The sequence below is a fragment of the Protopterus annectens genome, chromosome 9.part0 (genome assembly GCF_019279795.1).
Source record: "Protopterus annectens isolate FY-2018-M chromosome 9.part0, PAN1.0, whole genome shotgun sequence".
NCBI lineage: Eukaryota > Metazoa > Chordata > Ceratodontiformes > Protopteridae > Protopterus > Protopterus annectens.
In genome coordinates this window covers 554,660,418-554,683,838 of record NC_056743.1, presented here as the reverse complement: position 1 = coordinate 554,683,838, position 23,421 = coordinate 554,660,418, and positions in this window count along the sequence as shown.

The window sequence follows — 23,421 nt, the reverse complement described above, 5'->3', positions numbered from 1 at the left end:
GCACAGGTAGTACATATACTGACAGAGATGTATTATAGATTGAATGCTGTCTTGCTTTCTAATAGGATTTACTGCTTGAAATGTAACATCTGGTGATTCCATGTTCCCCAACCTGAAGGAAGACTCTTAAGGATATGGGGTATACTGCATAATGAGTGCATTCACATTGAGTTTAAATGCAAGTCATATGTTACTTTACTGTAACCTACCCTACAAACCACAAGTAAAAAGGCGCCCTACTCATTCACACACAAAAAATTACAAAAATACCCACTCTAGAGGCATACACATGGAGTAAGGGAAAATTCTAGTATTACTGAAAGTATTTTTGGTGAAATTTCTTTTGCTGGATTGGCACTCACATAATCTGCTGCCATTTGACCAACTGGTTTTCACTTCCCATGTATGGAAAGAAATTCATTTATTCTGTTGATATAATACCTGCTCTAACCATCAGTAGTCCTTTGTAAGGTTCCCTTAGATTTTTGTATGAAAAACAAATTGCTTCACAAAGAAGCTCTTTACATTCTTAAGTTTGACACACTAAGCCCTAAAGGCATGAATTCAGAACTAAATTGGAAAATTTTGCTCTGAAAAGCAACTCTTTTGCTTTAAGGGTCTCAGTATGCTTTAATTGTCATTAATTGTTTTATTGATTGATGAGTTTTATATATATATATATATATATATATATATATATATATATATATATATATATATACACATGGGAAGTTTCTCATGTTTTTATCTTCCTTGAAGGCTACACAGCCGAGACATCAAGAGCAATAAAAGATTTTGGTGGTCACTGGTTTGTGTTTTTTTAATTTATTTTACAACAGTAGTCCTTTGTCTGCTTTGATATCCTAAGGGATGGAGTGTGTTAGCTGCTCAGTAAAAAGCAAGTAGATTTATTAAAGCTAAATGTATTACTCTGCTATGAAATAGAACAGTATCACAAAAAACATAGGAAAAAATTCTTAAATTCACAAATACAGCACTGTAGCGGCAACCAAGTCAAGACAGACTAGTCAGTAAGTGCATAAAGCGCTTTTCATTTAATCAACATAAACTTCCTCAGATGTATAAAAATATTAAAATAAATTGGAACTTATAAAGCACCATTTGGTGAAAAATTAACCTATTAGCATACAATCCTTTGATAACATCAATTGCCAAAACATTAACCCTTTCCAAACACAAACAAAATGCATTTGAATTGCATTTAAATTACACAGCTGCTAAAACACTGCATATGTTGGTAAACACTAGTTAACTACAAGGTAAATAACTTCTACAACATGTGTCAGTAAGTAAATACTAAAACATATGCTTACACAAAATCATGTGTGTGTGTGTATATATATATATATATATATATATATATATATATATATATATATATATATATAGACACAATAAACAAGTAAATATATATATATGAATTAATATATGAATGAATATTATGTGTATGATTGGTATAATTAAAGGTGTGAGTGTACATTCTGCACTATAAGCTGCGCTAATGACAGCTGAAACAAGAAAAAGGGGGATGGAAGAAAGACAGACAATAGCTTGTACTGTATTGAAACCTAAGCCAAAAATATTTAAAAAAAATATATTTTTTAAAAAATTGAATACTACAAGTAAATCCATCTTCTTTCAGCTTTTCCCGGTTAGGGGTCGCCACAGCAGATCACCTTGTCCGCTCATGATTGGCAGTGGAGTTTTATGGTGTCGAGTTGCCAGCTCAGCGCCCAACCTTCCACAGAAGGCTCACACACACACACGCACACTCACACCTAAGGCCAATTTAGAATGTCCAGTCAACCTTCAGCATGTCTGTGGGATGTGGGAGGAAACCGGAGCACCCGGAGGAAACCCACATGACCACAGGGAGGACATGCAGACTCTGCACAGAAGGCACCCCAGCCAAGGATCGAACCGAAGAACCTCTTGCTGTGAGGCGGCAACGCTAACCTCTGCACCACCGTGGCCGCCCACGAATACTACAAGTAAATAATTATTCTAAAATACATAAAACATACACTAGTAACGAACACCTATAACAGTTGTGAATAATGAGTCATATTATCTAGCCAGACTTTGTAGCTTCAAGATGCATTTAATCAAACACATGTTATTAATACCAGGAAAGTAATATGCATTTAAGTGAATCTGCCAATAAAGTTCAGGTTCTTCAATTGTTAATAAGGTAGGGCCACCTTGAATGTCCTGTGTGACATGATCTATTATCTTAAATTTAAATTTGTGTTTTGGTGCAGCTGGAATATGCCTAGCCAATGCATTCTCTGTCTTCCCCTTATTTATAGCATATTGATGTTCATACACATGTTCTTGGAGCCTATGCTCAGTCTTACCAATATAAAATACTGGGCAAGACTGGGACTTGCATAGACAGACCACAAATTTAGAATTACAATTGAACCTGTTTTTTATTCTGCAGGTATGGTCATTGATCACAAAAATATTGCCACATCTATAAACCTATAGTAATTACTAGACTCATGTTTATACATCCCTGGAAATTTAATAGACTTCATCCTATTTGACTCCAATAAGTTGTTTATATTGCATCTTCTCCTGTAAATAATTTTGGGAGAGCTACCAAATTTACTTAACATCACCTGGTCACATCTAAACAATTCCCAATTTTTACGAACCAAGTTCAGTAATAGTTTACTATCTAAACTATAAGTACTGACCAAGCTGAGAGTAAAATCTGACTGGATTTCTAACCTACTTGATGGATCATATTCCTGATACAGTACCTAAAGATGAATTTAGGTCTAAATTTGGACATAAAATCGGTGTATAAATTCCTGCAAACCTTTTAGTTTTCACTTTGGTGCTAAGGGAATCAATTAAATCATTTGGATAGGCACAGGCTAGGAACATATTTTTTAGAGGGAACATTCTTAAACAAAATCTCCATCCAATGATATAATCCTAGCTGCCCTCACCAACTGGCCTTTAACGACCAAACATTTCTGGTGGTGTGGATGGCAGCTAGAGTAATGGAGAAAGGAGTCTGAGTAGGTACTCTTCCTATACATTTTTGGCAGATAATTATTGGCCCTGTCTTTCCTCAGATCAATTTCCTCCCTATTGAATGTAAAGGTAAATTTTAATAAGGGTATAGTATGATTGAAATATTCTCCAACCAATTTGCATCTACCATATCTGCCTTAAAATATCATCCACAAAACAAGTGTAGAATAAAATCAAGTTTTTACATTCCTCCTCCTTAAAAATAAATTGTTTCCGAAAATGCCATCACCTAATTTGCCAGGCTGGCTCCACAAGGGGGAGCCCATGGCAACACCTATTTTTTTGCAGAAATAATTATTTATCAAAAACAAAATAGTTGGACAAAATAATGCCCAACAACTCTGATACTAAGGATATTTCTGTTTCAGGAGCCCCTTTCTTTCTTAACATCGGTTCTATCCATTCTATGCCTTCTAGGTGAGAGAGAGAGATGTGTATAAATCTTTCACATCTGTGGTGAGGACGTTGTAATCCTCATTATACCTTTGTTCACTGATCTTCCTCAAGAATGACCAAGAGTCTTTACATACTTGACTGTCATCCAGCAAGTATCCTTTAAGTATGGAATCCACAATTTTAGCACATGGTTAGGGAACAGAGTCCCTTCCATCCACCAAAGGCCTCATTGTTGGTGGGTCGAGTAGATCCTTATGGATCTTGGGGATACCGAAAAGTATCTGATTCTTAGGGTATGGCATGGACATAAACATATTAACATCTATTCGAGCATCAATAAATAGATCATTCAGATAAGCATTGATGCACTGGTAGGCCGTATCGACCTCACTCAAGGAAGCTACCTGATATGCTTCAGCTAGCATAACTGTCGTACTCTTTACACAATCACATTGGTCCATGATGGTCAAACCCCCCTTTGTCAGGCTTGGAGATATGCATTTTCAGAGATCTTAAAAAGTTGAATTCTTCCCACTCATCCTTGTTAATATTCCTACTAGTAAAGTTGTTCCTAGAATTTCTCACTGCAGAACATAGGTGTAATTCGCACAAATGTTTAGATGTCTATAAAATCGGATGTTAAGGTGGGTTATAAATACTGAAAACCTGTAATGAGTTGACAATTTCTGAACCATTACTGTTATTTTCCCCAATTATTAAATTCAGGTTCACTTTCCTAGTTAAGTTTTTTAATGTCCAGGATGGTCTTAGCAACACTGATATGTTGTGAGGGTACAAATGTTATAACCCTTAGCTAACAGTTCATTTTCTGGATTAATGTCCATTGTCGAATAATTAAATAATTGAAAGTCACCAGTTTTATTTTTAATTATAGTCAACCTATCATTCAAGTCAGAATTCCTACCTAATGTTTCTTTTTGTTGTATTTCCGATTGTTCTTCTTGTAAACTCAATTTGGTTGTTTGGGTATAGCTCCCGGCTGGTTGGGGTTCCAAAAATTTGAATATTGTACAGTATTGCCCTCAGTCTGTTGTTGCCCCCCACCATTCAAGTTCTGAATTCTTTCACCACTACTTACGGAAATGGGCTCAACTGTATCACCCTGGTTAGAGTGTAGACCATTTCTCTGGGGCACTGGATTTGACTTCTGAGCTAGAACCGTTTCCTGCAACTGGTCTTGTGTTCTTACAAAGTGATTGGGTGCCCAAGTCTATGATTTTGGTGGGGTAAGCTAACCCGTTGTCATAGGCTGTACAGTCCCGCTGTCATTTTTTTACCTCTGTAGCTTTTAATTTCATCAAATATTGATCTATGCTGGTGAAAATTCTGGCATAGTCGTATTGATATCTGTTAGTCCATATGTACTTTAACAGCATGGTCCAGTTCAGTCACTTCCTTAGAGCTGGTATCTACCTAAAAGCCATGATGTTTAATCATAAGTTCCAAGAGCTCAAACCCCTGTTTATCAAATAAATGAAGTAAATCTGAATGAAAAACAGTGTTATTCTCAAGGCCCATTGGGTACTGAAATCTCCTTAAACCCTTGGGCGCCACACGCTGTTGCAAACATTCTTTAAAATATGAGATTTATAGTTGCAGCTTTTTTAATTTAACTAATTTAACATCTAACAGTTTGAGCATATTGGCAATACTGGTAGTTTCATTACCTCCAGCCCATTATCCCTGAAGTAAATTGTGCACATCCACAGTAAATGAGAAACCTCCATTCAGCCAATCCATGAAAACGGGGACCCCAGTAAGCCCTGAGGTAATGTTATGTTGTTGAACATGAAACATAGTTCCTTCTTCCAATTGTGAGCTTCTACTGGCTCCTTGGATGGTGAAACACTCAGTGATACAGTATTGCCCAAATTTAAATCCGCATTTGTTGGTAATGACACATGTTGGTTACTTGCAGCAGTTTCTTGATCCATTGACTTAGCATTAGATGCCAACAACAAATTACAAAGCATTCGGTATTGTTGGTCTAACTGTTCTAAACATGAAGTCAGCATTTTTATCCGTTTCGACATAACCTCAATTAATGCGGTCTGTTTGGTCAGTAATCAGAAAACTGCTCTGTTAGTTTTTGTTTATTTCTATTAATTTACTAGGAATATCAGACTGGGCTGAATGGCCCATTTTCAGTGGAGGCTTGGGGATAAAAGCTCCACAACATATTCAACGGAAGTTAGAAGATTAATTAATACATTAGAATAATATTTAAACAGTAAGTAGTAAATGTAGCTTACATAAGGAACAAAAAAAAAGGATAAATCAACTATCAGTACAATTTTGAATGTGAAAACAATGCTTAATATAACTCCTAGAAATTGATAAGAAGTAGGAAGGTAGTAAATAGCACCGATGAGGAAATGAATCTCGAAGAGCGAGGGGGGTGGTAGGTACACTGAGGATTTGAGGGGAAAGTGGGGTATGTAATAGATGAGAAACCTTGAGCATGATTAACCAGGCCTGACGTACAACACGAACAAAGCCAGATGCTGTTTACATGTTCCCTAGGCAGTAGTTTGAATTTGGCAGAGCTGCTAGCATGTTTTGTGGCATAATGTTCCATGCTTTAGCAACTGTATTAGAGTATAAGGAATCCCCATGACTATTATTTGATTTGGTAACTTTCAAAAGTATTTTTTTTTTTTGAGGATCTTAGCATTTTGCTGCTGGAGTAGCGCTAAACTAAGTTACTAATAGCTGGACAGATATCTGGGAGGTACAAGGTGGAATGGGCTACTGTAAGCTAGTTGAAAGTTAGTAGGTTAGGTAGTTCCATCCAGTTTAGTTGGCATAGATCTCTGCAGTGAGTGATGAAATCTTGATGGGTGGTTGGCAAAGAATCTGGCTACTTTATTGTAACAGGATTCAAGCTTATTTAAGTCACATTTTCTTAAGTTTGTGAATATTGATGAGGTGTACAAGAGTTTTGATGGTATTTGTGTCCTACAAATGGCATGTGTGGTGGTATCAGTTAGGAAAGGCTTAATTCTATACAGTGTACCTAAATTTAAGTGGACCTTTTTAATGATTATGGATGGTGCAATGGTTTGTATTGTCACCTCACAGTAAGAGGTTCTCTGGTTCGATTCTCAGCTTGGGTGTCTTTTGTGCATAGTCTGCATGTCTTCCCACATTATAAAGACATGCATGTGGAGCATTTCTTTCTGGTCCTACTTTGACCATTGGCTTGTTCCAAGTCGGACTTTTCCAGTAAACAAATGTTAAATAAAATAAATTAAATTACTGATAGGTGTTTGTCAAATCTGAGATCTTTGTCAACAGTGACCCTGAGAAGTTTTGTGTGTTACTGGTTTTATTATGTATTATTTGAGGAGTACATGGTGAAAGGGGGTGGGTGAATAGTTTTTTTGCTACTGGTGAAGTTCATAAATTTTGTTTTGTTGGGGTTCCGAATGAGTTGGGAGAATATTTTTTCAATATCTGGGAAAGAGTTTTGGTTTTATTGCAGGAGTTCTGAAAGGGAGGGAGCAAAGCATATGATGGAGGAATCATCAGTGTATTGAACTATGGATGGATGTTGCGGTATTGTACATAGTTTATTTGTTGAAATAGTGAAGAGAGGAGGACCAAGTATAGACCATTGAGGAATGACCATGGAGACGGGTAATAGTGAAGCAAGTACATCTTGCCACTTAGTTGACTGTTGATGGTCAGATAAGTAGCTGATGAACCAGATGAGAGTGGACTGAGAAGTTTAGGGAGGCTAGTTCTTTGATAAGTTTTTGATGTGAAACTGTATCGAAAGTCTTTGATAAGTCAAGAAAGATAGATGAGATGAATAGACCACTTTAAGTGTTGGCCAACTGTGTTAATGAAACAGCTGCCGCTGTCCTGTGTTTAGGCTGAAAGCCATGTTGGGTTGTGGACAAGAGGTTGTTTTTAAGGCGATAGTCAAGGAGTTGTGTGAACACATTTTTCAGGTTTTTTAGCAATGGGTGAGAAGATGGCAATTGGGCTGTAATTAGAGAAATCCATGGAGGTGCCACCTTTGTGCAGCGGGATTATATATGACACTTTCCAAAGTTTTGGTACATATTTTAAGAGGGATATAAGGTAGGCAATGACATCTGCAGCTAGTTTGAGGTATTTATTTAGGAGTTGGTCAGCAGCAAGTAATGAAGGTTTGAGTTCAGAGAGGATTTTTTATACGATCAGTCTGAATAGGATTAAAGTAGAAGGACATGGGGTTGGGTTCCTGAGCTGCAGGGATTGAGACTGAAAGATGGGAACTGATGTTTTTAACTAAGGTTAGCACACAGATAATCAAGTGTTTGTTGAATTGTGTAGCAATATTGTTGATGGAATTCGTTTTGGATGGGTTTGGGGTACTGGTTTGTCCTGGTTTTAAGAATTGGTTGATGGCTCCACAGATGTTTTTAGGGTTATTTTTGGTAATCTTGTTGGATTGTTGTATAGTGCTTATTTTTATCATGTTTGACTTATCTTTTTGCCAGGTTCCAAATTTGATGGAAGATTTGAAGGGTTGCTTGGTTTTTGCTTACCTGGAGATGATGACATGCTCTCTCTCTCTGTTTAAGGAGCATTTTAGTCTCAGCAGTAAGCCATGGAATGGGTTTAGATTTTACACATATCCTCCTAAGGATGGGCTAGACTATTTAGAATGGAAAGAAATTTGTCAATGAAGTACTGAACAGCTAGGTGTAGCTGTAAGTGTTTTAGGGGGACCAGTCATATTATAGTAGATGTGTTTTAAAGGTTTCAGAGGAGAAGTTTCTTTTATTATGATGTTTATAGAGGGTGTATTTAGGGGTACGCATGTGTTGTCTTAGCAGATAGGTAGGCAAGTGATCACTTAGGCAGTCTGGAAAACAGCCTGACTGATAACAGAGATTGTATTTGTAAGTGCCCAGTTTACGATATATATTTTTTTACTGTGTTTATCAAGTCTGGTGGGATTTTGTATTTATTGAGTGAATCCTTGGAGATTTATAAAGTTTGAGGGGTTATCGGAGTAGCATGTATACCAGTCTGTTAGTGTCCCATTATGATGGTTTCCTGATTTAATGTTGATGAGCACCAGCTGAAGAGGTCTTCAATAATCGCTGGCTTGTTCCCTGGGGGGGTATAGATGGCTATTAAAATAATATGCTTGTTAGGGTTGACTTCAAGGTGGGTAATAAGTATTTCTACATTTAAGTCTTGGGGGCTGATATCTACTCGTTCTAGTTTGAGATTATCTTTCTATAATATTGCAAAGCAACCACCATGTTTATGGATCCTACATTGTCTTTGGGTATTATAGCCATGGGTTAAAATGTTATGAACTTGGATGTGCAGCTTTAGCTACATTTCTATTAAGGTAAAAATATCCGAGTATAAATCAATGGCTGCATGAAATTCATGGATTTTTAAGTAGGATTCTAAGGGTCATGTTTAATATTAATAGATCAGATTTACTTTGTTACACATTTTATGTTGGGAGAGAGCGGTGCATTTGAAGGGCTGACTTCACATTTTTGGGATTGAAGACCTGGATTGGGATGCATGTCTCTGCATAATATAATCTGAGTAGTTGTGGTTTGGTATAGCTGCATGAGTTTGCTAAATAGTCTTGGGAATTTGAGTTGGGTTTGGATTGTCTTTTGAGTTGACATGTTTGAATGTGAAAAGTGATGGAGCTGTTAAATATTTGAGGTTTTATAACGTTTCTGAGAGGAGTTTGGAGGTGGGTACTAGTTGGTTTGGTTGGAGTGGATAACTATAATATGTTGGTTTTGGTAGGATGTTGAAAGGTAGGCAGTTATAAGTAAGTTTATTAACCTTGCATGTTGAAGTAACATTAAGTAGTTTAATATTTTGGAGGTAATTATTAATGTGAATAAAACTCAAGTGAAAAAAAACAAAAATGCACTAATAAACCAAAACTTGATGGAACTGACTTTTGCACCTTTTTTTAGTCCAGATACATTATCTGGTGAAAACGGATTAATATCCACTTCTCTGACAAACCGACCAATATTGCAGCCAGGCAAAGTCATTTCTGTCAAAAACACAGTCTCACTACTTCTCCTGGAACCAGTACTGGAACTAGAAGACAACCTGCATCACTTATCAGATGAAACGTGTTATGACAAACCAGGCACACATAGTTGTAAAAAAATGTAAGCAGTGTAGGTTCATTAGTGGGCTTAGCTTAACTACCCGCATTTAAATATTGTTATTAAAAGTAAGCAAAGATATAACTAATAGTTTAAATGTTGTATATCTAGCTGTGTTCATAGGTTGATACTAGGCTATCTGCCCTAGGGCATTTATAAGCCTAGCCAGAGTGTGTTTGGCTTTCACCACCCTTTTAGATTAGTAGACTGTGCCTTTGAATAGTAGGTCACAGAAGATAGCCCTTTTACAGTTAGTTTATTGTGCCTCTGTCTAGCAGGGACTCAGAAGAGATCCCAGGGGTAAACTTACAATCTCCCATCTATTCATCAAGATTTCTCTTGAAGAGGGTCAGTGAGGGGCTCTGCCTAACTTGGACTGGGATTTTGTTCCAGAGTGAGGGGAGCCTCTGGGATATGAATCTGTCCCTCCAGCATGTTCTATTTATTTCTGTGCTGAGGTTTAAGTCCCTGGAGTGTGTAGCTCTAAGGGATTTGGATTTCCTGAGGTGGAGCATGTCCATTAATTCTGGGTTGGACATGGCTTTATACGTCAGGCACAGATCGCCTCTGAGTAGGCGGTAAGCAACTGAGTAGAGCTGGAGTTTCTTTAGCCGAACTGCATAGGACATCTGTCTGAGTCCCTTGATCCTCTTGGTGAGATACTTTTTGGGTCTTTCCAGTTGCTGCAGGTGTCTGGTAAGGTACATCCCAAATGGGGCATTGTATTCAATTATGGGCCTGATGAGTAGAGGGGCACAATGACCTCTCTTGATCTAGATGTGAAACCTTTCGTGATAAGGTGGGCTATATAGAAGGTCTTTCTAACCACTTTGGCAATGTGATTGTCAAAGGAGAGATTACTATCTACTTTGGTCCCAAATCCCTAATTATTTCTTCTGTACTTAATGGATTACCACCTATGTGGTAATTTGTGGGCACTTTGTTTTTCCCAAAGGGGATAACTATGCATTTTTTGGCATTTAGCTTTAGGCCATGGCTCTGGCACCAGTTATCCATCTCTGTGATACCCTTTTGGAGGATGCTTGTGTCAGCCGGAGAGTCTATTATGGCACCCAGTTTGCAGTCATCTGCGAACGTGGTCAGCCATAGTCCTCCCATGTTAGCCTGTACCTCAGAGAAATATATACCAAACAAGAGAGGTCCCAGGACTGAGCCTTGTGGGACGCCACTTGTAACTGGTTTAGAGTCTGACATGGCACCTGCAATTCTGACCATGTGGGTTCTATCCCTGAGCCAGTTTGCAACCCATCTTGTGACATAGGGGTTGATATTTAAGCTGGTGAGCTTATTAATGATGCCCGAGTGGGGTATTTTGTTGAAGGCTTTAGTGAGGTCCAGGTAGGCTGTGTGGACTACCTTCCCTTCGTCTATGGCCCTGGTAACTGTTTCAAAGAAGTCGATCAGGTTCAAGAGGCAAGATCTGCCCTTAAAGCCGAACTGGGTAGGATCCAGTGTCTGGAGGTTCCCAATGTCTTTGTTTGAGTTCCATGATGATATGCTCCATAGCTTTGCAGACCAGGCTAGTCAGGCTATAGGGCAATAGTTTCCGGGGTCCGTTGTGGCACCACCTTTGTGGAGCGGGACCACTGTTGCTGTACGACATTCCTTGGGTACATTTCCTGTAGTAAGGCTGAGATTGAACAGTGACTTTATGTGAGGGTTAAGTTGTTCTTGAAGCTCGTGTAAGACACAGCCCGGGACACCGTCTGGTCCCATTGATGCTGTGTTTATTGCTTTGGAGAGGGCAGCTCTCACCTGTTCATCTGTGATGTCAGGGAGGCTACACTCTGTTGGGATGGACATTTGCTCTTTTGAGGGGGATGGGGGATGGGGGGGGGATTTGCACTGAACCTGTCTGCCAGGATGTTGGCAATGTCTGTGGGTTCAGTGTATTTTTTGTCATTTTGCACTAACTCAGAGAGCATATCTGGGAGTTGCCACCCAGGTTCCTGACATAACTAAAGAAGGCCTTGTGATTGTCTTTAGTGTCTTGTGCAATTTTTCTTTCGAAGCTGGCCTTAGATCATTTTATGAGGGATCGTAGCTTCTTGCTAGTACTGATCAGAGATGCCTTCCCATTTTGGGATTTTGCTCTATCATGTAGTAGCTTCCTCCTTTTGTTGTATAGCTTATTTATGGCTGGGGTCCACCAGACCAGTCTCCTGCCTTTGGAAGAGTGAGTCTTGGTTTTATTTGGGATAGCACGATCCATGCATTCCTGTAGGTGTCCATAGAATGCGTTTGTAAAGGATTCTGCGGTTTGAGCCGTATTTTCTACTGGCCCGGGGGCTTTGAAGGATACCACCTCGGTTTTGAGAAGTGTGAAGTTGCTTTTGAAAAGTTCTTCATGGTGGTTACCTTGGCTGGGGGTGGGAATGGGATATGGATGTCCAGTGAGATTAATTTATGGTCTGACCTTACCAATGAGGGGTATACCTCTGGTGTGGAACAGAGAGTCCCCATGTTGGTGATGACCAGGTCCAATATGTTTTCCCCTCTTGTGGGGGTGGTGACCAGTTGTTCAATAGCATTTGAGTTTATAAATTCCAGGAACCGTTAGGCGAGGGTGTTTGGGCTTGAGTAGTTTTCCCAGTCAATGTTTGGGTAGTTGATGTCACCAAATATAGTGGTGGTTGGAGAGACCTTCATATTCTCCAGTGTTCTCAGGAAAGCTGAGTGGGGTTCCTGAGTTTGGGAGGGTGGTCTGTAGCAGGCTACAAACTGAAAGGCAGTTTTGCCCACTGTTAGTTGCACATGGATGAGTCGATGCTTCATGCAGTGCTACCAACCTGGAGGTGTGGGTATCTTTGATGTATATGGATACTCCCCCTCCTTTTGTGGTTCGGTCCGAGTTTTCTGGCCGAAAAGCATGGTATGAAGTATAACCTGGTAGTGCTGGGGTGCTTTCGGGAGCCTTCAACCAGGTTTCTGTTACTGCATAGATATCGACATTCTCCATACTGAGGAGAGCCTTGAGTGCATGCATTTTGAGGTTTAGACTTCTGGCATTGAGCAGCTTTGCCCTTAGTTTCTTTTTCCTTGTATTGTCTATGGAGGTGGGTTTGTCTTTTGAGCCTTGCCTAAAAAAGGCACTATGGGGGTGGCAAGAGCTTTGGCCATTATTTGAAAGCCAGGGGTGACAGGTGCAAGCCGTCCCTAGCGAAGCAACGTGGCTTGTCAAGCATGTCATCCCAGGCTGGCATACACTGGATCCCCTTTGAATGACACCAATACTTCAGCCAATTGTTAAAATTGATCATTTTGTCTTTATACTGTGGCATCATTCTTGGTTGAGGGTAAGATGCTACTCAAGGTCAGGGTCATACCGGCCTGGGCTACATGATCAGAGAGCTCCTCTGTCTCTCTTCATGTAGTCCAGGGAGGTATGTCTCACGTCATTCACACCAGCATGGACAATGATTGAGTCATATTTGTACTTGCTTTGGAATGACCTGAGTGCATGCATTATGTGGCGGATCCTGGCACCCAACAGACAGCTTACAGTGACCTTCTCCTTGTTCAGCCTGGTGAGTGGGACGTCAGTGTGTCTGACAACAGAGTCCCCTATTATAAGTGTATTAGGTGTGTTATTTAACCTTAAGGGCTGTGACTGTGTGGCACACTGACTTTGTGAATTATGTGATACCTGGGTATTTTTGGGTAGCAGTTGTTTGGGTGTCTGCTTTGGAGGTCTCTGCTGCTTAGGCAGATTTTTATTTAGTGCATCCGAGTAGGTTTTTGTGTGTTTGTGTTTGGTTTGCTGTTGCTGTGGGTCTATGTGAGACTGGATTTGTGGTGTGTGTGGTTACCTTCTCTTCCTGCTTGACTGTGCCGGTCATGGGTCGAGAGAGCTCAGCCTCCAGTTTGGCTATATAGTTGCATCTCTCACATATATTTGCATTTGTTGGGAGGAGGAGAGGGTTGTCTGTGTACATAAGGCAGTTGTAATATTGCCTCAAAATTCCCATATTCACCAGCTAGACTGGAGAGTACACACAAAACTGACCTTTGGACATGACAGGATATTATGATGAAATACTTTTTGACTGATCAAAAAGGATCAGTAGGGTGTTAAGTGTTTAAAAGAATATGAGGGGTTTTAGTGCTCAAGTTTGTTGGTGTTTTGCTTATAAGATTACTTATAAGAGCAAGTGTAAGGCTTAAAAATGAAAAAAATAGAGTGCTTCCTTTGAGATTTAGATCAGGTCCATGGGAAGAAGTGAAGAGCAGACTCCGTGGAGCCGGTAATAGTTTAAACCTGTTTAAGCGGTGCTTCCCGATATTGCGCTATGTGCACAATAGTCATCTTCCTTTGGGGATGGAGATGCCACTGTTAAGTCTGTCTGCGAGACCAAACCTAATAGGTTGAAGGTATGATTGTGATATATAACTATCGGTCATATTTGGCCTTAATAATTGGAAAATTGATCTGCAGTCGAGAGTTCATGCTGGTGTAGAGGTACTTATTTTATTACTTATGTATTTATGTATGTATACATTTATTAGTTATTTTAATGAACAAGCAACATAAATGGTCATTTACTTTTGGGGAATAAGTTCTCCTGTCAGATTAGCCTATGATGTTGGAATAAAAGGCAAACTTTGTATTCAGAATTGTTAATAACAGATATGATTAAGGTTAGTGCTTTATGATATGGCATCATGAGAGTCACTTCAGCAGAAAACATTTCCCCAAAGCCATTTTTGTGTGAAAGAAAAAGTATTTAGGAATTTTTATTCCCTTGAAGGGTATTTATCCCCTGTATTTCATCAACTAAATATATTCAGAGCTGTGGAAGTAGTGAACAGTGAGTGTGAGGAGACATGACTGCAACCACCACTGAGTATAAAATTCTGACTTAGGTTACTGCATGAGGAAATCTTTTCCTGACTCACAACAGCTTCAAATCTGACTGGATATGAGCAAGTGTTTTTTTTTTGAGATACACGAGTATTACTGACATTACTCTTAATATCTTGTTTTTGAATGCGACATGCAGTCAATTTAGTAATGATATGCTTTATTTTAATTGTACTTTGTGTTTTACGTTTTTGTTTTTAGTTGAATGATGTGTCTTACAGGTAAGGGTGTAGTATTTTCTAAAATAGAATGGTATATTCTCATTCACCACTGTTTGATGATGCTGTTTAGATAATGCTACCCTTAACTGCAAGTGGAAGAATGCATGCAATGCACTGTAGGAATGTTTGCATTGCTGGGAAGTCTGCCTTCTTACCACAGCTGGGGTAACAATATAAGTAAGGGGATTTCTCTGACAAGCTCCCCACATGTTAATATGCAGACTGGACTGCTGCTGATCAAAAGTTTCATTACTTATATGAATCAGTATTGCTGCTTTTAGCATTCATTACTTAGGTGAATCAATATTGCTGAGCATCAGTGATGCTGCTTTTAGTATTCATTACTTAGGTGAATCAGTATTGCTGAGCATCAATGATGCTGCTTTTAGTATTCATTATTTAGGTGAAGCAGTACAGCTGAGCATCAGTGATGCTGCTTTTAGTATTAATTACTTAGGTGAATCAGTATAGCTGAGCATCAATTATGCTGCTTTTAGTATTCATTATTTAGGTGAAGCAGTACAGCTGAGCATCAGTGATGCTGCTGCTTTTAGTATTCATTACTTAGGTGAATCAGTATTGCTGAGCATCAGTGATGCTGCTTTTAGTATTCATTACTTAGGTGAATCAGTATAGCTGAGCATCAGTGATGCTGCTTTTAGTATTCATTACTTAGGTGAATCAGTATTGCTGAGCATTAATGATGCTGCTTTTAGTATTCATTATTTAGGTGAAGCAGTACAGCTGAGCATCAGTGATGCTGCTTTTAGTATTCATTACTTAGGTGAATCAGTATAGCTGAGCATCAGTGATGCTGCTTTTAGTATTCATTATTTAGGTGAAACAGTACAGCTGAGCATCAGTGATGCTGCTTTTAGTATTCGTTATTTAGGTGAAGCAGTATAGCTGAGCATCAGTGATGCTCCTTTTAGTATTGTAGCCTCAGTGGTGTGCAGGCATTTTGTCCATGTGCCTGACAAAAATCAAAACTTCCTTGACTGTGCTCACGTATTTCCTTCCCCCATATCGAGTATCCCAAGCACAATGTACAGCTGTTTAGAGGGGTCATCATCCACACATCTTTATGGTTGATTTGTGTCCTGTTAAGAATTTTTGACATAGAAGTAGTATAGCATAGACCATACTACTTACCATGAGTGAAGGATATGCAAGGAACATCACCATGTGGGTGACTGCGCCTTTCCCCATTCCTGGGTACCCACGATGAAGGCTATCATACATGTAGCTTTTTGACCAACTGCACATCTGTAAGCCAAGAAAAAACTCTTCTTACACTGTTGGTGTACCAGTGGAAAGTGAAGAAAAGCAAAATGAACCTCCGGTAAACCACCACGACAAAAATCCAGTATGAAGCAGCAAATAAAAACTGCCAAAATTTATTAGACTGAGAGTGAAATAAAATGAAATAAGTGTCCAAAATCCTTACAAAGTAGTCCTTTCAAAATAGATAAGCACTTTTGGCATCTAGCCTTCTTCAGATCATAAAGTTTTTAGGACTACTACTTGCGATATTATAAAAAGGAGCAGCCAATGAAAATCATAGCATCAAGGTGCCAGACTGTATCCTTTGAAAATGATCCAGTTATAGATTCAATTAGTTAGTTGCACTGCTTAAGAGCACTTTCGTGTGCTTTGAAGCAGCCCTGATTGAGAGGAGGCTAGGTTGATGTACCCCCTCCCCCCCTTTCCACATAAGTATCCTATAGTGATCAATCAAAAAGGGACACTTACATTTAAATAATAATAAACTATTGTGCTGATGAGTAGAAGGAACAAGTTAAGTTATTTTCTAGGTAAATTGGCTCGCCTATACCAGTACATTGACTGACTTAGAAAGATGCATCTACCAGCAAAATTGGTTATTATTATCTAGGAAACGCAAATGGCAAATGATGTTTTATTTTCTGCTCGACTGTGTTGAAAATTTCTGAGCTTAGTTTGCTCGTTTTAGTACTCTGATTGGTTTCAAAAGGGTGCATTTAACAACACAATTGAAATGCTAATGATATGACATTTTACACTCTATATAATCATAATGAGAGTCTTTGAGACTGAAGTAATATTAAGTAAAGTGAAAAGCATTTCTATTTTTATTCTTATTTATATTTATATCTTTATTTTTATTTATTATTGTTATTCAATAGATGGCATAGGAATACAGAAACATGCTATGCTTCAGCTCCATAAACTGCATAGGCGGAGCAATAAGTGTATGTTGATGGTTATAGATACAGTATGAGCTTGTCACCCTTTTGTTGTCAATTCATATTTTGTTTTTGTTTAAGCATCGACTTGAGATGATGTGACAACAAATGTCAATGGAGTGTGATTTTGCTGCCAGAACTAAATGGATCTTGTTAGATCCGTTATGTGATTATATGTGAGAAGCACAAACAATATTTTTATTTTTTATTTAATGTGAATGGATGATTTTTATATATGGGATTTGTGTATTATATTTATGATCACTTCTTTTTATGGTTGATAGGCAGCTAGGAACCTGTCATGTGGTTATTGAATGGCTGAAGGCTGTAGTGACTGAATGGGCATTCCGATGGATGCATTGGGCTTGTGTAGCCAATGTATGTAATGGCTAAAACAACTGTTTAACATAATTTTGGTGCCAGACTTTCAGTCATGGAACCACTTTGAAACTATGTGATAGGTTATAAGCAGCCTTTCAAATAAGATGATTGGATATACTAAAACCAATGGAGAATTTGAATTAGTGAATTTGTATAGAATTTTTGATTGGCTATGATGCAAATTACTCCTTGATGCTATGAGTTTCATTGGCTATTCCTTTTTATAAAATCGCAAGTACTAGTCCTAAAAACTTTATGATCTGAAGAAGGCTAGATGCCGAAAGTGCTTATCTATTTTGAAAGGACTACTTTGTAAGGATTTTAGACAATTTTATTTCATTTTATTTCACTCAGTCTAATAAATGTTCACAGTTTTTATTTGCTGCATCGTACTGGATTTTTGTCATCGTGGTTTACCGGAGGTTCAACTGCACATCTGTGGGTCATCCTTTCACTGCTGCCTGTTCCTGAGGGGACTATAGGACTGGAAAGATATGATCTTCACTGTCCACCTAATATAGCCATTCCCATGCATTATGGTAAGCCTTATCCTTTTATGCCAAAGGAGCTAGCTGATGGCATTGCCATTTTTCCATGGTCTTATGTTAGATGAGGGAATACAAGACTCACCACATAGAGTGACGTTCTGCTTCAAACTTCAATTTTGTTTAAATCGTGGCAGAACTAAAACTCTGGATTTGTAACCAAGACACAGTACCACCTTCTGACCTGTACATTTTAGATAAATGCAGTGGTGGCTTGTGATATTGGACTGCAGGACTGCAGCCCCCCAGCTGTAAACCAAAATAAAAATAAATCCCCAAAATAAAAAAAAAATCCCAGCTGAAAACCAAAATAAAAAAAAAATCCTGGAACTCCACGAATGCATGCTCGGAAACTTAAATCCAGACTGCTGTTTAACCAGTCCAGATTCGGAAAGAAGGCAGCAGTCTACAGATGCCCCTGAAGTCTATGCGGTTACAACCACATAGACTAGAAGAGGATCAGACTGCAAGGTCTGCAATCTGTGCATGCTCAGAATGAGCTAGAGTAGGCAGGAGGCACCGCACGCATGCGTGGCATTCTGGTGCCGAGAAACAGGAGCTGCTGCTGTAATTTAAACTCAGCATGGGGAACTGGCTTATTTATTGAGGATGAGATGAGGAACTGGCTTGAAACAGCTGCTGCTGCAATTTGAACTCAGCATGAGGAACTGGCTTATTTATTCCGGGGATGGGGAACTGGCTACTTATTGAGGATCGGACAAGGAACTGGCTTGAAACAGGAGCTGCTGCAGTGCTGCTGCAGACTTTTGAAATAAAGATGGGACAGGGAACTGGCCATCCGGAGCAAGTTGGATTCACACATGTACTGGTGTGTGTGTGTGTGTGTGTGTGTGTGTGTGTGTGTGTGTGTGTGTGTGTGTGTGTGTGTGTGTGTGTGTGTGTGTGTGTGTGTGTGTGTGTGCGTGTGTGTATGCATGTGTAAAATTCCCCAATTAACTATAACTGGTGGTTAGAGAGAGTTAACTCAGGCTCAAACCCTCAACCTTGGGTACAGGTAGCAAGAGCCTGAATTCCCTACCCACCACCACTTGTGAAAAGCATTCAGATTTTTGCCTCATATTTTTGTTTTGTTCTTCATAAAATCTGTGGTTTTCTGGATTTTGAATTCACTAAATAATTACAGACTTTTGAATTTCAGACTTCATATTCTTCAGACAGTACGTGGTAACATGAAACATTTTATTCTAGCAATTTTCTAAGTTTATAAGATCAATATTTGAAATAAGTCCCTATTTTTGTGGCTATATTGCCCCATTATTGGCTTTGTGCAGTTTTCTTTGTGCTAAGCGGTTGAGAGCTATGTTGAGAACTGAATTCACTGAATAGGTTTGGGGGCTGTATTCCACCATTATTGGCTTTCTCCAGGTGTTTTGTGCTAAGACGTTGAAAGCTATGGTGCGAACTGAATTCACTTAATGATAGCCATTTAAGTTTCAGTCTTCTATCTTTCAAGAAACAGCTGATTTGACATAGTAGTATGCTACTCTGACTGCAGTTCACAGGGTCCTGGGTTCAAGCCTTAGCAGTGAAATGTGTGGCGGTAGCACAGCATTTTATTCTAGCAAATTTCCAAGGTTATACAAGCAATGTTTAAAATGTGTCCCTGGTTTTTGGCCTTTTGCCCCCCCCCCCAATAATTTTTTTTCCAGATTTCTTGTGCTCATATGCTGCAAAGTTGAGAGATACAGTTGAGTGGTGAGTGGATTTTACACAGAGCTAAGAGCTTCAGGGGAAGAGAAGTTTAGTGATGCTTATGCTGAGTCTGCTTGCATTGTTAATAGCACAACAGGTAGTGTACTTGCTTTCAATGTTGAAGTCTATGGGTTCTACTCCCACAGTATCTAGATGCATTACTGTACTTTGTTGTATTTTTAAAGGGGGTGGATGCTGCAGTCCTGAGAATGTCCTCTTTGGTGGAGATACCTAGTAACTATAAACCTGTTATCAGTTTGCCATCCATTCCCTATTCCAATATTACTAGCTTATCTTTTTTTTTTTAATGTAACATGAGCAATTTATTCCTCAAGGGCACAGATACTTTATTTGTAGATGAAACAATGAAATATAAAGTTGTTTGCTAGCAGCAACCTCTTCATTAGTTACAGATTTCTTTAACGTGGAATTATTTAGATGACTTTCACTTCTGCAGAGATTGTGTATATTTACTGATACTGGTGGACTGTAGAAGTTTGAGTAGACTTTTATGATGGAAATTTTCTGAATTGGACAGTTTTGTCATTATGGTGCATGTATTTTGTTTTATTGTTTACTGGAAAAATGTTCAAAACAATAAATTTAAAATGCCGTCTAACAACTGTACTGGATTATACAAGGAATATAATTATAATCAAGAAGGTGTATCAAAGAACACATGTATGTTTTGTGTGCAAGGGGCCTATGATTTGAAAACAGCCCAAAGTTAATCTTTATCTGCCACTGGCAAGATGTATTTTCTTTGAATGCAGGTTTCAATCCTGTTTCAATGAATGTGAGTTTCAAGGGCAGTTAAGTTTTAATGCTAAGTCTATTTTCATTGTGAGACTTACAAAGCCATGTCTGACCTAGTCCTGTTAGAAATGTTACACCTAAAGAAATTGCAGTCCCTCCGCAACACATGCTCCAGGGACCTCAACCTCATTACCACAATAAACAGAACATTCTGAAGGGACAGGTTCATAACCCAGAGACTGCCCATGCTCTGGAACAGACTTCCCAAACATGTCAAGCAGAGCACCTCACTGGCCCTTTTCAAGAGAAATCTTGATGAGTGGATGGGAAATACAAAGTTCACCCTGGGGATCACTCCAGTGGCTCTACTTGATAGAGGCACTGGGAACTAATGGCCGCATGTTGCCAGGGCGCTTCTATGGGCTAGGCTTTTAAAGGCTCCAGGGCCGTTGGCCTAGTACACACCTATGAACTATGAGACTGCATAGCAGATGTCTATTAGTGTTTGTGCTGTAAAATGTAAAATAAAACTTTTAAATGAAATCCAAATCATTGCAGAAGTAAAGCAATATACACATTACAATGTTTATGGTAAATGGGGTGAAATAGCCAAGTAATGGGACATTCAAATGGCTGCAGGGGGAAGGCCCCATTTGACCATGATTCTGTGAGGGGGGAAGGGCGACAAACTCAAGGACAGCCCTGGCTGAACTATACCTCTCCACTATCCAGATTTTCACAGAATGAATAGATTTTTGCTTCTTATTTTTGGTTTGTTCCTCATAAAATTTGTGGTTTTCTGGCAAATCATTTAGGAATGAAGTCACTAAATAATGACAAACATTGAGTTTCAGACTTCATACCCTTTAGAAAAATGCATGTTAAAGTAAGACCTGTTAGTCTATCAACTGTCTAAGTTTATACAAGAGCAATTTTTAGTACTGTCTAAATGTTTCCCCAATATATTTGGCCTTGTCCAGAATTCCTGCATTAAGAGGTTGAGAGGTATGCAAAAATAAATTGCTTTATAGAATTAGGTATATCCAGACCTCTCAACTGTACCTGAAATGCACTCAAAATGTTGCTCTCCCCCTAATAATCCTCCTCAAAATGGCAATTTTGGAAGAAAATTTGGAGGGCTCACAATTAATAAATAATTGTAATGATCAGAGTTATAGATTATACTTTTATTTCAAAAATGCATGTAGATTATCTTATTTTGTCAGCTGCTCAACTTAACAGTACTAATATTAAAAAAGTGTCCATTCTTTGACAAGTTCCCAGCTGTATTGTGTGGCTATTTTATATTTTTGCATCACATTTTTGGTCCATTTTTCATAAAATTGTGGTTTCCTGGCCAATTAGTGACAAATCATTAAAGATTGAAGTTAGAAAATAATGACAGACATTTGAGTTTCAGATTTCATACCCTTCAGAAAATTCATACTAATGCAAGACATACTATTCTATTATCTTTCTAAGTTTATAAGAGTAATATTTAAAAATTGTCCTTATTTTTGGGCCTTTGTCCCACTTCTATTTATGGTTTTGTCCATATTTCTTGCTCTGAGGTTGAGAGGTACGACAAATGTGCCAGGGCCATCACCTTCAGCCAGAGACATTTCAAATTGAGACATACTTGCTGCACCCCACTCCCCCATGTAGTGACTCTGGATGTGTCCAAGTAAGGCAAGGAGCAGTTATGCAGAGTACCCCCCCCCCATCCAAGGTAGACACAAGTCCTATAGTGGCTTTTCATCTGTCCTTGATTTTGCAGAATGTTCTGGTTTTCTGTCATATTTTATACTGTTGATTTGTGCTTATTATTCAGAAAATGCATGTTGTTGCAGTGCCTGTTGCTCTGTGTTTAAGAAGCAATGCTTTAATGACCATCAGGTAAGCTTGTCTGAGATTGTAAGATGCAAGTACGCTTTAATAAGCATACTGTTAAAGAATTACCAACATTAAAATCCTTTTTGTTGTTGCCATGCAGAGAATATTTACATAACTAGATTAACGTATAAGCCTTAGGTACTGAAATGCATATGACAGTATTTGTAATAAAGGACAGGATTACAGTATTTTCAGAAGCTCGTTACATTTAGTGGAGACTTGCAGTCATCTTTGCAGGCTTTACCCGTAAACTAAACAGAATGTCGATCTATCATGTGTGGTCCATAACCCATGTAGTAATCCTTTAAGCAATTTATCTTGAGCTTGTTTCTTGTTTGCTGTTCATTTTTTACTTTGATCGTGTTTTCCCCATGAAACAAGTAGATAGTTGTTGTCAGGCAGCAGGTCTTTTTTGGATAAGTAACATTTTTACAAGTGGTGGTATCGCAGAGATTGCTATTTTCAGCATGTTACTTGGTAATTTTATAAAGCTGAATATAAATTATAATTAGAACTGCAGTGCAAGGAGAAGTGGTTTGAGTTGAGTGTTGCTTGTTTTTTTATACTTGATTTTGACTGTCATTCTAGTAATGTATTTAAAAATATATTTTTTTCATGCCTGACAACCTTTTTGTTTCCATCTAGATATTAAGTAAGCTGTCATGTAGCCAATGCATTGAAATATTTTTTTCTACACTTCATTTTGTCTTGATTGGACTCTCATAATGACAGTTTGGCACCCAGGGCAACTTATTTAAGTAAAGTCCCAGTTTTTGTGGTTGTGAGCATGGCTCCGCCCCTTTCTAGTTGGTCACACCCTTCCCATTGTCCCCACCCATTCAGCTGTTTCCTGCAGCCCCCCTTTGATTTGAAGTCACCAGCCGCCACTGGATAAATGATGTATTGGTTACATGCTTACATGCCACATTTGTCTCTCACTCTGTCTGCCTTGAGTTTAAATCAAGTTGTCCATTACATCAGTATGTATATCACCTCCCATTTGTCCATTTGATATTCAGATTGATGACCAGTGGTTCCAGTTTTAGCATCCTTTAGCAGCAGAGATGTAGGCCATCACAATTGACATCTTAAAGTGACAGAGATGGAGATCATCACAAATAGCATCTTTTAGTAAAGATGGAGCCAATTACAAGGGATATCCTT